This window comes from Festucalex cinctus, chromosome 1 (assembly GCF_051991245.1).
Source record: "Festucalex cinctus isolate MCC-2025b chromosome 1, RoL_Fcin_1.0, whole genome shotgun sequence".
NCBI classification, from domain to species: Eukaryota; Metazoa; Chordata; class Actinopteri; order Syngnathiformes; family Syngnathidae; genus Festucalex; species Festucalex cinctus.
In genome coordinates this window covers 1,534,648-1,550,547 of record NC_135411.1, presented here as the reverse complement: position 1 = coordinate 1,550,547, position 15,900 = coordinate 1,534,648, and the positions used below count along the sequence as shown (strand labels likewise).

The 15,900-nt window shown below is 40.3% G+C and overlaps 1 long non-coding RNA gene and 1 pseudogene across 2 annotated transcripts; both read left to right on the top strand.

The window, feature by feature from the left end:
- Positions 1 to 222: 222 nt before the first annotated feature.
- On the top strand, positions 223 to 7,377 carry LOC144010171 (uncharacterized; annotated as a pseudogene). The gene is made up of 2 exons (XR_013281156.1): positions 223 to 568; positions 4,321 to 7,377. The product of XR_013281156.1 is annotated as an uncharacterized LOC144010171 (transcript).
- A 1,358-nt stretch (positions 7,378 to 8,735) lies between these two features.
- On the top strand, positions 8,736 to 13,354 carry LOC144012592 (uncharacterized). Its single transcript, XR_013282147.1, has 2 exons — positions 8,736 to 9,026; positions 12,621 to 13,354. It is a non-coding gene; the product is annotated as an uncharacterized LOC144012592 (long non-coding RNA).
- Positions 13,355 to 15,900: the final 2,546 nt, after the last annotated feature.

Below are 15,900 nucleotides of genomic sequence, written 5' to 3'. Positions count from 1 at the left end.
AGCAAAAATGGCGACATCTGTCGATGACTTGATGACAATGCTTGCTCTGAAGCCCCCGGACAATTTCCAGCAGCCAATCGTAACGCAGCGGGGGCGTGTCCTGCCTGACTTCCGCCGCACGTCTCCGTTCGTTTCTTCACGTGCTCACTGCCGTGGCCGGCGGCCACATCGCGTTTCATCAGACGTCCTCTGCTAATTCATTCTTTCTTATTTGGTGTTGAACTGAACACACAGGACTCCCATCACCATTTTGAAGGTCTGCGACACCGTTTATTAAATGTCGGCGTGCGTTTAAACTCGTCTCGGTGCGCGTTGATGCTTCTCGGCCAAGTTAGCTTAGCTTAGCTTAGCTTAGCTTAGCTCGCTAGCCGCTAACAAAGAGAAGCACACAACACGTGGTCAGGAAGAGACCAAGTGTGACTTTGTTGGCATTATTGTGCCAAAATGTCGGCGAGAACGACACCAAAGTACGAGGAGGAACTCTTTGGAGTAAAAGAAGAGGACGAGCAACATTTTCAACCGCTGGACGACGTTTGCGAGGAGCCTCGAATTGTGCTACACAAAACAGGTTTGTACACTTCTTATTACTCTCCCATGCTTAGCACTACTATATAGCGTTAAAAAAAATTCACTGCAGTCCTCATTACTGTACACAGTAATTAAATTCAACTGTTATTTTAAAGAGTGAAATAAATTGATTTGATTGGTTGATTCCGGACAGGGGCCGATTATACAGTCATGAGACAGTCATACCAATGGATCTGACAAGACGTGTGCGATTTTAAGAACACTTAGGTGCACAATAAGACTGTATTAAAACGGTGGTACAATACTGCAAATTAAAAAAATTTTTGTCGGTATACATATCCCTGTTTCCCACATAATTTTTTTTTTTTTTACAAAACAGTCACAGTTTTGTCATGATTACTGCATTATTACATTCCACTGCTGTTGCAACCAGTGTTAATTTTGACAAGAAATTTTAATTTAGTTTTAGTTAGTCTTTTGACTAAAATTAACAAGTTTCAGTCATAATTTAGTCTTCTGATTGTATTTTAGTTTTGATCCAATTTTAGTCGACTAAATTCACAGTTTAGTCTATTTTCCTTCAGCATACGTTTAAACTTTTATGCAGAAAATTATAGCACACCTATTTGTGACTTTAGTTTAACACGCAAGACACATTTCATACAATGGTGTCTTTCTTGTTTCAATGAAACATGTTCAACTGACAATAATGTAACTTTTCACCTGAATAAGAAAAAGTGCATAATTAAATTGCTTGAGATTAATCTTACAGCTGCACAATTTATGTTTATGTACAGCACTTTGTATACAGCAATGCCTGTTCTTAGAGCGCTTTATAAATAAAGTTGAGTTGAGTTAAAGTGCAGTGAACACAACATTTTCTGAGTGGTTCTTTTCTCATTCATTCTGATTGGATTGTGTGAATTTTCACGACTGTGTTGTTTTCATTTTAGTCATTGACGAAATTGTCAGTCAATTTTAATCATAGTTATTGTCTGAACGAATGGCTTCTATTTTAGTTTTCATTTAATTTTCCTCAGGAAAAACAATTGGTCACGAAAATTATGATGTAAATTTTTCGGCGACAGAAATATCACTGGTTGCAACTGTAGCATTCACGAAGACGGGAGTCAATGACAATCGATTCCGTTTTGCAAATCAGGGCCAAGTTTATTTGGGCATATATGCGAACTGCGCACAAGACGACACGTGAAAATGGAATGAAGCGGTTGCGCTTAATTTAGGTAAATTAATGAGTTAAATTCAACGGTTATAAGCGGTTACGAAACACAGTCGACTCCGTGTTCCCCTCCGGGAACCTGGTTGACGTCCCGCTCGTGAATGCGTCTGATTATCCGTCTTTTACACGAATACAAAAAGTTAGTATTCCTCGTTGGAGATCGTTGCCGAACCATTATGATTTGACGAGGGGTTCTTGACCTGGTTAAAATAGTCCGTGTGCCACGTCATCCTGTGCTTCCAGCATGTGAGCAGTAATAATTTCGACAAAATTTTATTTGTTACGAACATTTTTTTTTCAGGCGAAAATTCTAAACTAAAGTAGAAGCCATTCATTGAGACTAGTGTTGTTGCGATACCCTTTTTTTTTGGTCCCCGATTCCAATACCCAGTTTTTTCGTATCGATGCTGGTACCGTACCGATACCAATGGGTTTTTTTCCAACATGAAAATTGAAAAAACTGCCCTGCCATTGGTTCAGAACATTCAAGGGCCAATAGGATATCTTGGCTCGGCATGCAGTGAACATGTCACACATCAGTGAATGTCGTGCACACGCAAGAAACAAAATGTTGGACCAAATGTCCAATATTAGTGTCAGAAATAATGGTATCGGCATGTTACTTGTTAGTACTCTGGGCCTCTCCCGAGACCAGTATCGGTATCGGAACAACACTAATAGACTATAATTAAATTGATTGACAATTTTCTCAATGACAAAAACGAATTTCGAAAACAACACAGTGACGAAAATTCACACAATCCAACCAGAAGGAAGGAAACGTGTGTTGGAGAAAAGGACCACTCAGACACTGTTCAGTGCCACTGCACTTTGTTTAATGTAATTTCGTGAATTTATTTCATATTATTTATTTCATTGTGCAGCTATAAGATTAATCTCAAGCAATTATGCACTTTTTATTTAAATGAAAACTAAGTGATATTAGAAAATGCAATTTCTGGAGAAATTGCGGGTGAATGCAGTAAGGGTGAATAAAAACCTGTGGAATGATTAGGAAGAATATTGAATGACCTGGAATGCTATACAGTGACCTGTAATGACCTGAACATGCTAAATTTGGAATGGTTTGAATTTATACAGAAATATAGAAGCAGTTGAAGGAAGAAAAATAGCACACAAATAAAAATAAATTAGCAAGAAACAAATTAACAAGACAACAAGAAAGAAGTCGAGTGAGCAATGTAGGAAGGAGCAAGTAATTGAGGAAGCAATGGAGTCAAGAGAGAAGAATTAAGTGAGCAATGAAGTAAGGAGCGTAGAATCGAGTAGCAATGGTGTAAGGAGTGACAAATTGAATCAGCAATGGAGAAAAGATTGAGGACTGGAGTAAGCAATGGAGTAACGGTCACTTTCTGTTGAAATTAGGTCACTTCCTGTTGAAATTGGACTACGTCCTATTGATAAGTCACTTCCTGTTGAAATCGGGCCACTTCCTGTTGAAATTGGGCTACTTCCTATTGATAGGTCACTTCCTGTTGAAATCGGGCCACTTCCTGTTGAAATTGGGCTACTTCCTATTGATAGGTCACTTCCTGTTGAAATCGGGCCACTTCCTGTTGATTCTAAGTCACTTCCAGGTCACTTCCTATTGAAACAGGTCACTTCCGGGTCACTTCCTGTTGAAAACAAGTCAGTTCCTGTTGATTTCAGGTCACTTCCTATTGAAATCAGGTCACTTTCTGTTGAAATTGTGTCACTTCCTGTTGAAATTGTGTCTCTTCCCGTTGATTTAAAGCCACTTCTGAGTCATTTCCTGTTCATTTTATGCCATTTCCGGGTCACTTCCTATTGAAATCAGGTCACTTCCTGTTGAAATCGTGTTGCTTCCTGTTGATTTGATGCCACTTCTGGGTCACTTTCTGTTGATTTTAGGCCATTTCCTGGTCACTTCCTGTTGAAATCAGGTCACTTCCTTTTGATTTTTGGCCATTTCTGGGTAACTTCCTGTTCAAATCAACAGGTCACTTCCTATTGAAATCAGGTCACTGCCTGTTGAAATTGTGTCACTTCCTGTTAATTTGAAGCCACTTCTAGGTCACTTCCTGTTCATTTTATGCCATTTCCGGGTCACTTCCTATTGAAATCAGGTCACTTCCTGTTGAAATCATGTTGCTTCCTGTTGATTTGATGCCACTTCTTGGAATATGTTTAAATTGGAAAGATGAGAATGGGATGAATCATGTGGAAGTAGGGGTCTTCCAGCCTAACTATGGTTACAAATAGGTGTTTTAATTTTCTATGTAAAAGTTGAAATGTATGCGGATGGATAATATCAACTCAACTCAATTTAGTCGACTTCAATCAATAGAGATTAAAATGGTTTTAGATTTGACCTTATATCGGCTGTCAGATTTTTAACAAGGCCAATATTTTCTTTTTCCTTTTTCTTTTTGTTTTTTTGGAATGGGCCAATCCGAGTGTGCGGTGGCCCCAAGTCGAGGTGCACTGTAGAAACAATAATGCACATCATCTCACGCTTGAAATTTGACTTGACCAACCCAAATGTGTGTTTGTCTTCTTGTGTCCTGCAGACGTCGCTGAGAAATATCTTCGTCCTGACCAAGAGGACATGAAGCCTCCGAATGTTAAAGAGGAGGAAGAACATCCTTACATCGAAGAGGAAGAAAAGCCCGTTCGTGTCAAAGAGGAGGAGGTTGAGGATGACGTCACCAAGTCACCAATGACCTTCGCCCCTTTAAAGAGTGAAGATGAAGTCAAGGGTGAGAGTGAGGAGGGCAGAGGGGCGGAGCCTCCAAAAAGGATCTTAAATCCTCAAAACATGATTCCAGAAAGTGATGCAGACCACTGGGGATCATCACAAGCAAAAAGTGATGACATAAGGTCCCTTTCTTCTCATGATGATGATGACAATGATGATAATCTGGATGGTATTGATGAACGCGCTGATGGTGACAGGTCGTGTCACACTGACGACAAATCCTGCGAATGTTCTCATTGTGGGAAAACACTGAGTTCAAAAGGAAGTTTGAAAATTCACTTGAGAAGACAGACTGGGGAAAAACCTTTTTCTTGCTCAGATTGTGGCAAAAGCTTCTCTTTGAAGTCAAATTTAACAAAACATACAAGAAGACACACTGGGGAAAAACCTTTTTCTTGTTTAGATTGTGGCAAAAGCTTCTCTCAGAAGTCAGCTTTAACAACACATACAAGAATCCATAGTGGCGAGAAACCTTTTTCTTGCTCCGACTGTGGCAAAAGCTTCTCTCAGAAGTCAGCTTTAACAACACATACAAGAAGACACAATGGGGAAAAACCTTTTTCTTGCTCAGATTGTGGCAAAAGCTTCTCTTTGAAGTCAAATTTAACAAAACATACAAGAAGACACACTGGGGAAAAACCTTTTTCTTGTTTAGATTGTGGCAAAAGCTTCTCTCAGAAGTCAGCTTTAACAACACATACAAGAATCCATAGTGCCGAGAAACCTTTTTCTTGCTCAGACTGTGGCAAAAGCTTCTCTCAGAAGTCAGCTTTAACAACACATACAAGAAGACACAATGGGGAAAAACCTTTTTCTTGTTTAGATTGTGGCAAAAGCTTCTCTCAGAAGTCAGCTTTAACAACACATACAAGAATCCATAGTGGCGAGAAACCTTTTGCTTGCTCAGACTGTGGCAAAAGCTTCTCTCAGAAGTCAGCTTTAACAACACATACAAGAAGACACACTGGGGAAAAACCTTTTTCTTGTTTAGATTGTGGCAAAAACTTCTTTCGGAAGTCAGATTTAACAACACATACAAGAAGACACACTGGGGAAAAACCCTTTTCTTGTTTAGATTGTGGCAAAAGCTTCTCTGACAAGTCAGATTTAACAAAACATACAAGAAGACACACTCGGGAAAAACCTTTTTCTTGTTTAGATTGTGGCAAAAGCTTCTCTCGGAAGTCAGATTTAACATTACATTCAAGAACACACACTGGGGAAAAACCTTTTTCTTGTTTAGATTGTGGCAAAAACTTCTTTCGGAAGTCAGATTTAACAACACATACAAGAACACACACTAGGGAAAAACCTTTTTCTTGTTTAGATTGTGGCAAAAGCTTCTCTCAGAATTCAGCTTTAACAACGCATACAAGAATCCATAGTGGCGAGAAACCTTTTTCTTGCTCAGACTGTGGTAAAAGCTTCTCTTTGAAGTCAGACTTAATGATACATACAAGAAGACACACTGGAAAAAAACTTTTTGCTTGTACCCACTGTGGCAAAAGCTTCTCTCAGAAGTCACATTTAACATTACATTCAAGAACACACATTGGGGAAAAACCTTTTTCTTGCTCAGCCTGTGGCAAAAGCTTCCCTGCCAAGTCTGAATTAAGAAGCCACATAAGAACACACACACGGGACAGAAACCATATTCATGCACAAAATGTGTGAAAAGCTTCGCTTCCACCAATTCTTTAACAGCACATGCAAAAACACACACTGGAGAGAAACCATATTCCTGCTCAGATTGTGGAAAAAGCTTCTCTTCCATGTCAAATTTAAGAAAGCACACAAGAATACATGGTGGGAAGTAGGGGTGTGAATTGCCTCGTACCTGACGATTCGATTCGTGTCACGATTCGATTCGATACCGATTAATCCCGATACGGATTTGTTTGTCGATTGCTGCGATTTATTTTTTTTTACTCAAATTTAGAAAATACTAATCAGTAATCTTGTACACTGTAAGATTTGTCTGAAAATGTATTATTTATAGGCGGCACGGTGAGTGAGTGGTTAGCACGTCCGCCTCCCAGTTCTGAGGACTCTGGTTCGAGTCCGGGCTCCGGCCTTGCTTTGTGGAGTTTGCATGTTCTCCCCGTGCTCGCGTGGGTCTTCTCCGGGTACTCCGGTCTCCTCCCACTTTCCAAAGACATGCATGGCAGGTTAATTGGGCGCTCCGAATTGTCCCCAGGTGTGCTTGTGAGTGTGGATGGTTGTTCGTCTCTGTGTGCCCTGCGATTGGCTGGCAACCAGTCCAGGGTGTCCCCCGCCTTCTGCCCAGAGCCAGCTGAGATAGGCGCCAGCACCCCCCGCGGCCCTTGTGAGGAATAAGCGGTCAAAAAAATGGATGGATGTATTATTTATCTGAAACTTCAACCTTATAACTCTGAGCCACTTAGTAAACATTTTTCCATGTTTACGGTGTGAACTCTAACTATAAGACGTTTTGTTGAATATTTTCCCATCAAAAATTGATATTTAAAAATCAATTCTGCCACCTATTGAATCGATTCGAGAATTGCGTCCTGTAATATCGCGATATATTGCCGAATCGATTTTTTTTAACACCCCTAGTGGGAAGGAACCATTCAGTTGCAGTGTTTGTACTAAAAGATTCTCTTGTAAAAAGCTTGCTGAGAGACACGAGTGTGCTGGTGAGAATGGCAGCCATCTTTGAAGCTTCAAAAAACGAAGGGAAGTGAGACTGGTGTGCTGCAAAAGTGTCAGTGCATCTTAAAAGTGTAAATGTAATGCTTTCAAAACTACTCAACCTGTAAATATTAAATGTTTGCTGTTAATGTGTTTAAATATCAATGTATGTTTTTTTTGTACGTAATTTAGGAAGTTATTTTTGTTTGCTTCTGAATTTTGTTAATGGTTGTTTGTTGATGTTTGTAGGTGTTGTGTATTTGCTTGTGTGAAGCACATTGAGTTGCCTTGTGTATGAAATAGAAATAAAGCCACCTTGCAATTTTCCCCAAATAAGCGTCGACAATACGTTCAGACACACAAAGCCATCTGCGATTAAAATTTTTTGTTGAACAGTGTTATCACTGAAATGATTGACGCAAATGTCCTACTCTTTGTTGCTAACTCAACCACCACAGCTCCGTGCTAGCTAACACGCCATCTGCTAGTGCATTTTGCACATTTTATCTTTCTATGTAACAATTTTGACATGATTAGCATACAATATTCAGATGACATCAGAACAAAATTGTGTCCATACCTGGTTTTGATTGAATATAATTTCTGTTCATGTGGCACTTTTGCCTCTGCAGGCAAATTGTTCTTGTCGTCAAACAACCTTTCATCACATTTTGAAATCAAAATACAAATCAAATGGAGTAGATGCCACCTGGACTTCCGGGCTTCACACACCAGCTCCGTTTCCGGCCACTGCTGCGACTCACAGGCGGCGTTCCGACAAAAATGATCACATTAAGAGAAGCGACAGTACAATGCAATTGCATTTGTACTTCTGAGTGTGGCGCTGATGAGATGATGCTCCCCCTGGTGGGAGGTGTGTGGCAATACCTTACATCCCTAGCCAATCAGCATTAGTGCCCTCCCTACAAATAAGGAGTCAGTTGGTACCTGCCCTCAACTTACTCCTTGGCTCTGAGGTCCGCCTCCTTGACTTCAATGGCTTGTCATCATCAGTCATCAGGAACATTTTACCTTTATTGGAAGGTAAGTGTTGCGTCAAAACTTTGCTGAAGGAAAGTGTGAGAGCCACAGATGAGAAAAACTGGCCAAAAGTCTTTTGTATTACTTGCAGTACAAATAAATATTGTACATATCAATAATATATCATCAGATACTGTCCCAAACATTTACTACTAACTAAGACCAGTAATTAAACTCATAACATTTGGTGGTTTAAATCTCATCCCAGATAATAAACTTTCAGTTTACCTCAAAATGCTTGTTCAACTTTGATGGCGAATTTTTAAACTGCACATCCACTTTAATAAACTGGTGCCATTTAAAACTTTACAATTATATCGGGAACAAAACATTGAAAAAGGGAATGAAACTTTCGAACTGCAGCAAAAAATATATAAAAAAATGGCGGCATCTGTCGATGCCTTGATGACAATGCTTGCTTTGAAGCCTCCGCACAGTTTCCAGCAACCAATCATAAGGCAGCGGGGGCGTGTCCTGCCTGACTTAACTTCCGCCGCACTTCCGCAGGTCTTCTGTACTGTGTGGGCTGTCGGCTATCCAGCTCAGTGCTCTCAGTCTAGTTAGCTTAGCTTAGCTTAGTTTAGCTTAGTTTAGTTTAGCTGAGCTTAGCTTAGCTTGCTAGCCGCTAACAAAGAGAAGCACATAACACGTGGTCAGGAAAAGACCGAGTGTGACTTTGTTGGCATTATTGTGCCAAAATGTCGGCGAGAACGACACCAAAGTACGAGGAGGAACTCTTTGGAGTCAAAGAAGAGAACGAGCAACATTTTCAACCGCTGGACGATGTTTGCGAGCAGCCTCGAATTGTGCTACACGCAGCAGGTTTGTACACTTTTTTTTTTTTCTTTTTTCTTTTTATTGGAAGAACAGTAATATAAAATACAACAGCCAGGGGGAGACAAATGCATATGAAAATAAACTACAAAAATAAATTGTACAGTTCACATAAATATAGGGTTTTGCTTGCTTTCTTATTTGTGGAATGACCAATAGACTTAATATATTGTTTGACTTCATTTTCTAACATGAACAAACGAGGTCTCTGCTTAATGTATCGACATTTGTGTATGTGCCATTTTGCCAATATGAGAACAAAATTAATTATATGAAAAGCGTCTTGAGATCTAGATGGATAATTATTGAAGCCAAACAGTATTTTCAAAACAAAGAGAAAGTTGTGGTTCTACAATAATGAAAACAGAATTATAGATATCTTTCCATAACGTTTTGGAAAACGGGCAATCCCAAAACAAATGAAATAAATCCTTAGGAGAATTTTCACAAAAAGAGCAGTCGGTGTTAATATTTTTTCTTCATCCGCTGTAGAAAAACTTTGCATGTATAACATCTATGAATTATTTTAAAAGATACTTCTTTCACTTTGTTATTGATCAAATATTTGGAAGCCAAATTCCAAATTTTGGTCCAGTCAAGGTTATTAACAAGATTATTCCAATAAAACACAACATAAGGTACAGAAGCGACATCTTTCTGGAACAACTTTCGTACATTGCAATTATTATTTCGTTTATGGGAAAAACAAATCGCACCAATTTCTGTTTTGGTTGGATCAACAGACAGAGTTAGGTTGAAGTTGTAACCAACTAAACCTTTAAACAAGGTAATAACACCAGTAGGAATTGCATTTACAACAGCATTAAAGTCAGAGACAGAAATCGTAATATTATACTTTGAAACAAATTCCTGGTAAGTCAAAAACAAGCCATTTGAATTAAACATTTGACCAACCAAAAGAATATTATGAGAGAACCAAATCGGATCAAATAAGGATTTACGTTTATGTATAATATCTGCATTATTCCATAAATAATATCTATGGGGTGAGAAGTTATGATTATAAATCAAAGACCAGGAAAGAAGCATCTGCTTATGGAAATTAGACAATTTAATGGGAAGTTTTGGAATGCTGTAGTTGCAAAACAAAAGAAATTTGAGGCCTCCAAGCTGCGAAAAAACAAAATTTGGGATCAAATTCCAGATTGAAAATGGGTTCCTTAAGAATTGTTTTAACCAGTTTATTTTGAAGGTATTATTTCGAGTTCGAAAATCCCAAAAATTAAGGCCACCTCTATTATAGGAGTTCATCATTACAGACTTTCTAATGTAATGAGTTTTATTTTTCCAAACAAAATTAAAAAGCATTTTGTCTAAAACACTCAAAATCTTTTTGTTGACATCAAGAGACAGAGCAGCATATATGAGGCGGGATAATCCTTCAGCTTTGGTCAGCAAAATTCTTCCTTTTAGTGATAAGTCGCGTTGGGTTTGTACACTTGTTATTACTACTCCCTTTCTGAAGCACAACTATAAATACTATAAAGCGTGAAGAAATTTCAGCGCTGTTCAATTCAACTTTATTCCGGACAGGGGACGGTTATCCAGTCATCAGACAGTCATACCAATGTCTGTAACAGACGTGTGCGATTTAAAGAACACTTTAAGGTCCAGGATATTATTTTATTAAAACGGTGTTTCCCCACATACATTTTTTTTTACAATATTACCACATTAATCTTTTTGTCATGATTACGGCATTATTACATTCAACTGCTGTTGCAACCACTGTTAATTTTGACAAGAAATTTCAATTTACACCTATTTGTAACTGTAGTTTAACACGCAAGACACATTTCACACAATGGTGTCTTTATTGTTTCAATGAAACGTGTTTAACTGACAATAATAAGACTTAGTTTTCACCTGAATAAAAAAAAAAAGTGCACAATTAAATTGCTTGAGATTAATCTTACAGCTGCGCAATGAATGTGACCATGTTTGAACATTGAACAAAGTGCAGTGAACACTGAACAGTTTCTGAGTGGTTCTTTTCTCCAACTCACGTTTCATTCATTCTGATTGGATTGTGTGAATTTTCGTCACTGTGTTGTTTTCATTTTCGTTTTAGCCATTGACAAAATTGTCAGTCGATTTTAGTTATAGTTATCGTCTCAATGAATGGCTTCGATTTTAGTTTTTGTTTAATTTTTGTCTGAAAAAAAAGTTTGCCACAAAAATCATGACAATTTTTTGTCGACGAAATTATCGCTAGTTGCCACTGTAGCATTCATGAACTCAACTTTGTTTATTTATAAAGCGTCTTAAAACAGGCATTGCTGTATACAAAGTGCTGCACATGAAATATAAATCGGTTGTGCAGTCAAAAATAAGGTAACAAAACAAGAACAAAGCAAACATTTTGAAGTGCGTGTACAAGTTTTTTTTTTTGTTTGTTTGTTTTTTAAACAAGTAAATACATTTTACATCAGTAAATTGATAATAGACAAGTGAATAAATAAATAAATACATCGATAAATAAGTAGAATAAACATCAAAACACCAAAAACAATGTTCAGTTTCATGGTGCGCCAAAAGCCAAAGAATACAGATGTGTTTTAAAAGAGGATAAAGAGGGGGACTGCCTAATATTTTGTGCACGGTCGTTCCAAATGGAGGGACCGGCGGCAACAGCAAAGGCTCGATCTCCTCTAAGCCTCCGCTTTGCCCTCGGTACCTCCAATTGAGTTTGGTCTGCTGACCTGAGGCACCGAGCATGTGCGTAGGGCTGCAAGAGCTCAGTGAGATAAGGTGGCGCAAGACCATTGAGAGATTTAAAAACAAAATTAAAGAATCTTAAAGTGGACTCTAAATTTTACAGGCAGACAATGAAGAGAGGCCAGGATTGGGGTTATGTGCTCCCTCTTACGGGCACCAGTAACGAGCAGCAGTATTTTGGATTGAGGACAATCAATGACAATCAATTCCATTTCGTCAATCAGTGTTGAGTTTATTTGGGGATATGTGCGAACTGCGCACGAGACGACACATGAAAATAGAATGAAACGGGTACGCTTAATTTAGTAGAATTAATGAAATTAAACAGTTATAAGCGGTTATGAAACACAGTCCGTGTTCCCCTCCGCGAACCTGGCTGACATCCCGCTCGTGAATGTGTCTGATTATCCTTCTTTTACACAAATAAAAACCGTTAGTATTCCTCATCGGAGGACGTTGCCGAAAAATTATGATTTGACGAGGGGTTCGTGACCTGGTCAAAATAGTCCGTGTGCCGCGTCATCCTGTGCTGCCAGCATGTGAGCAGTGCTAATTTCGTCAACGAATAATTTTCATCATGAAATTTTTCTTTCAGATCAAAATTAAACAAAAACTAAAATAGAAGCCATTCATTGACATGATAACTAAAATTGACTGACACTTTCATCAATGACTAAAAGGAAAATGAAAACAATACAGTGACGAAAATTCACACAATCCAATCAGAAGGAATGAAACGCGGGTTGGAGAAAAGAACCACTCAGAAACTGTTCAGTGTTCACTGCACTTTATTTAATTTAATTAATTGTTTTTTTATTGTATTTATTATTGTGCAACTGTAAGATTAATCTCGCCGCCCAAAGTCCCGGAACCTCGCCAGGCGCCGCCCAAAGTTCCGGAACCTCGCCAGGCGCCGCCCAAAGTTCCGGCGGCGCAAGCCCTGCAGGCTGCCTTCACCTCTCATCGGGCGTCAAGGACGCCCTCCTGACTGGCCCCGCTGGGACTCTCTCTTCGGGCTTCGAGGACGCCCTCCTGAACGGGACTCTCGTCTGGCGTCATGGACGCCCTCCTGAACTGCCTTTTGTCTGGGACGGATGGGTGGGCCGTGTTCCCACCTCCGTGCCCCCTTCCGCCCGCCCTTGTTTTTGGACTTTTTATGTTGGTGGGACGTCTGGAAGCCGTCCCTTGAGGGGTGGGTTCTGTCATGTTTTGTGGGGGGTGGGATTTTCTTTTCTTTTGGTGTTTTTGGTTGTTTGTCATGTGTTCCTTGTCTCTTCCCTTGTCCCGTCATGTCAAACCACGTCCACCTGAGTGTTTCTTCCCTTCCCAGTGTATCCACCAATCAGCTTCCCTTGCCACTTGTCTTGCCCAGCTGTGTCTAGTCATTGTCAATTAGCCTGTGTGTATTTAGTCACCTGTTTTCCGTTCGGTTCTTGGGGGAGTCATTGTGCCTGTTCATGTTCATGTCCCTGTTTGCCATGCCATGCCATGCCATGTGTTTGTTTTTGATCTTGTTAATTTTTTCCATAGTCCCTTGTTTACATTTTTAGTTAATTAAATCCCCTTTTTTACTTGCATCCCTGCCTTGCCCTGTTTTTGTTGCCCCCTGCATTTGGGTCCTGCCTCCAACACCCCCACACCTTGACACTAAGTATGTGTGTATGTTTGTGTATATTTACACGCACCCACCTCTGGAGATGGGGAGCGCCGGGCATAGCCCGAAGAGGCTCCATTGTTGAGGCGGCCGATCGGAGATGCGGCCGTAAGGTGGTCGGTGCCTGTCGCGGCGACAATCCTCGAACCACCAGTGGTCAGGGATGCTGTCAAGCTGAAGAAGGAGTCCTATCGGGCCTTTTTGGCCTGTGGTACTGCGGAGGCAGCTGTCAGTTACCGGCTGGCCAAGCGGAACGCGCCTTCGGCGGTCGCTGAGGCAAAATCTCGGACATGGGAGGAGTTCGTTTGAGGTCATGGAAAATGTCTTCCGGACGGCTTCGAGGAAATTCTGGTCCACCATTGGGCGTCTCAGGAGAGGAAAGCAGTTCACTATTAACACTGTGTATAATGGAGATGGTGTGCTGCTGACTTCGACTCGGGACGTCGTGAGTCGGTGGGGGGAATACTTAGAAGATCTCAATTGCACCAAGACGTCTTCCTTTGAGGAAGCAGTCTGGCGAATCTGAGGTGGGCTCTCCTATCTCTGGGGTCAAAGTGACTGAGGTGGTTGGAAATCTCTTCGGTGGCAGGGCCCCGGGGTTGGATGAGATCCGCCCGGAATTCCTAAAGGCTCTGAATGTTGTGGGGCTGTGGTGGTTGACACGCCTCTCACGCTCCTTGGTAAATAATTTGCAACGCTATTGCTCAAGATTTTTTTTTTTGTCTAAGAATCTGCATTTTAGTATGTTTTAGTTTTGTTTTAAGGTATTTGCAAAGACAAAGTGCAAGGTTAAAATGTTAATTTACAATGATTGTCGCAAACGGAGCCGGGCGAATTTGTCGGCTGCGTGACGTCACTCTCGCGGGTTTTGACAGCACGTACGTATTTTTATTATTATTAGTAGTAGTAATAGTAGTAGTAGTATTCACTAACTCACTCACAGAAGTTTACATGTGTAAATGAGTGAGTGGGAAAAAAATCCATGCGTGCTTTCAAATTGCCGCGGGAGTGACGTCACGCAGCCGACAATTTCGCCCCCCTCTGCGATTGGCTGGAGGGGTGTTAACACTGTTTTTGTTTTTTTTTGCAAAATACAGGCTGGGGTGGTGGGGGTTTATAGGACAAAATCACCCCCAGAAATTAAGAGAAGCCCAGATCTGTAAATTGAGAAGTAGTTTGTTTGTTTCAATCCTGCATTTAAAAAGTGCATTTTCCTGCGTGAAACCGGCAGACTGGGCCTTTAAACTCATAACATTTGGTGGTTAAATCTCATCCCTGATAATAAACATTCAGTTGACCTCAAAATGCTTGTTCAACTTTGATGGCGAATTTTTATTAAACTGCACATTCACCACAATCAACTGGAGCTCTTTTCAATAAGTCCAATTTAAACTTTACAATTGTATCGGGATCAAAACACTGAAAAAGAGAATGAGAGTTTTGATTCCAACTGCAGCAAAAAAATGCCCAATTGTATCTGATTGCAGACCGCAGAACGGAACACTACGCCCCCAGCGGAACACTACGCCCCCGCAGGCTACGGGTAGTCTTAAGAGGACAAAGGTCGGAACAATACGCCCCCCAATCACGGAACACTCCTCCCCCAGCGGAACACTCCGCCCCCGCAGGCTACGGTGGATTCCCCATTTGCAAGTTACTACTTTTAGGTCAGCATATTGTACGGTACACAGGTTCAAACTATTGTTCCATGTGAAATAACAATTGGAATTCAACGAGAGAGATATGGAAGAAAAACATTGTGTTCCACTAAATCATTTCAATTCATTTTTCAAACTTTCTGTGCGGGAAACGAACTTTTCTTTAGCGACCTATGTGCTAATGTTCATTAAATAAAATACATGTCCACTTACTTTCTGCTCCCGACTCGTCATTTTACAAATTATTTTGTGTCGTCCCCGGGAACTTTTTGAGAACTAAGAGGTTATGATAATGGATGGAATGATTTCGTTTCGTAGTTCTCGTGGCGACCGCTCGCTGCAGAGAAGTTGAGAACAACACTACTGGATCACGACAGCAGCGTCACTTTCCGTCAATCAAGAGCATAGGGGCGTTCCGTTCCGTGGGCGTTCCGTTCCGTGGGCGTTCCGTTCCCAGTCTGCGGTCTGCAATCAGACTCGCGATCAGTTGCGTTATTTTTTGGACACACTAATTTGTGCATAATTAATTAACCTAAAATAATGTGTTCAACAACAGCCTTTTAATATGTATATAAGGCAAACTACATATGAATGGACATTTACATGTCAACATGACAGATTATAGCCGTCAGTTATAATCTGCAGCCACTTGTCAGGTTGATGTTACGTTTTCAAAACAAACTCAATTTCAAAATAGGCTAAGACACAACACACGATACAAGTACACAGATCAATCATTCATTTAGCGGTAGAAATTTCTGCACCATTTTAAACGTCAATTCCTAAATGAGATCATATCAAGCTTCATTCA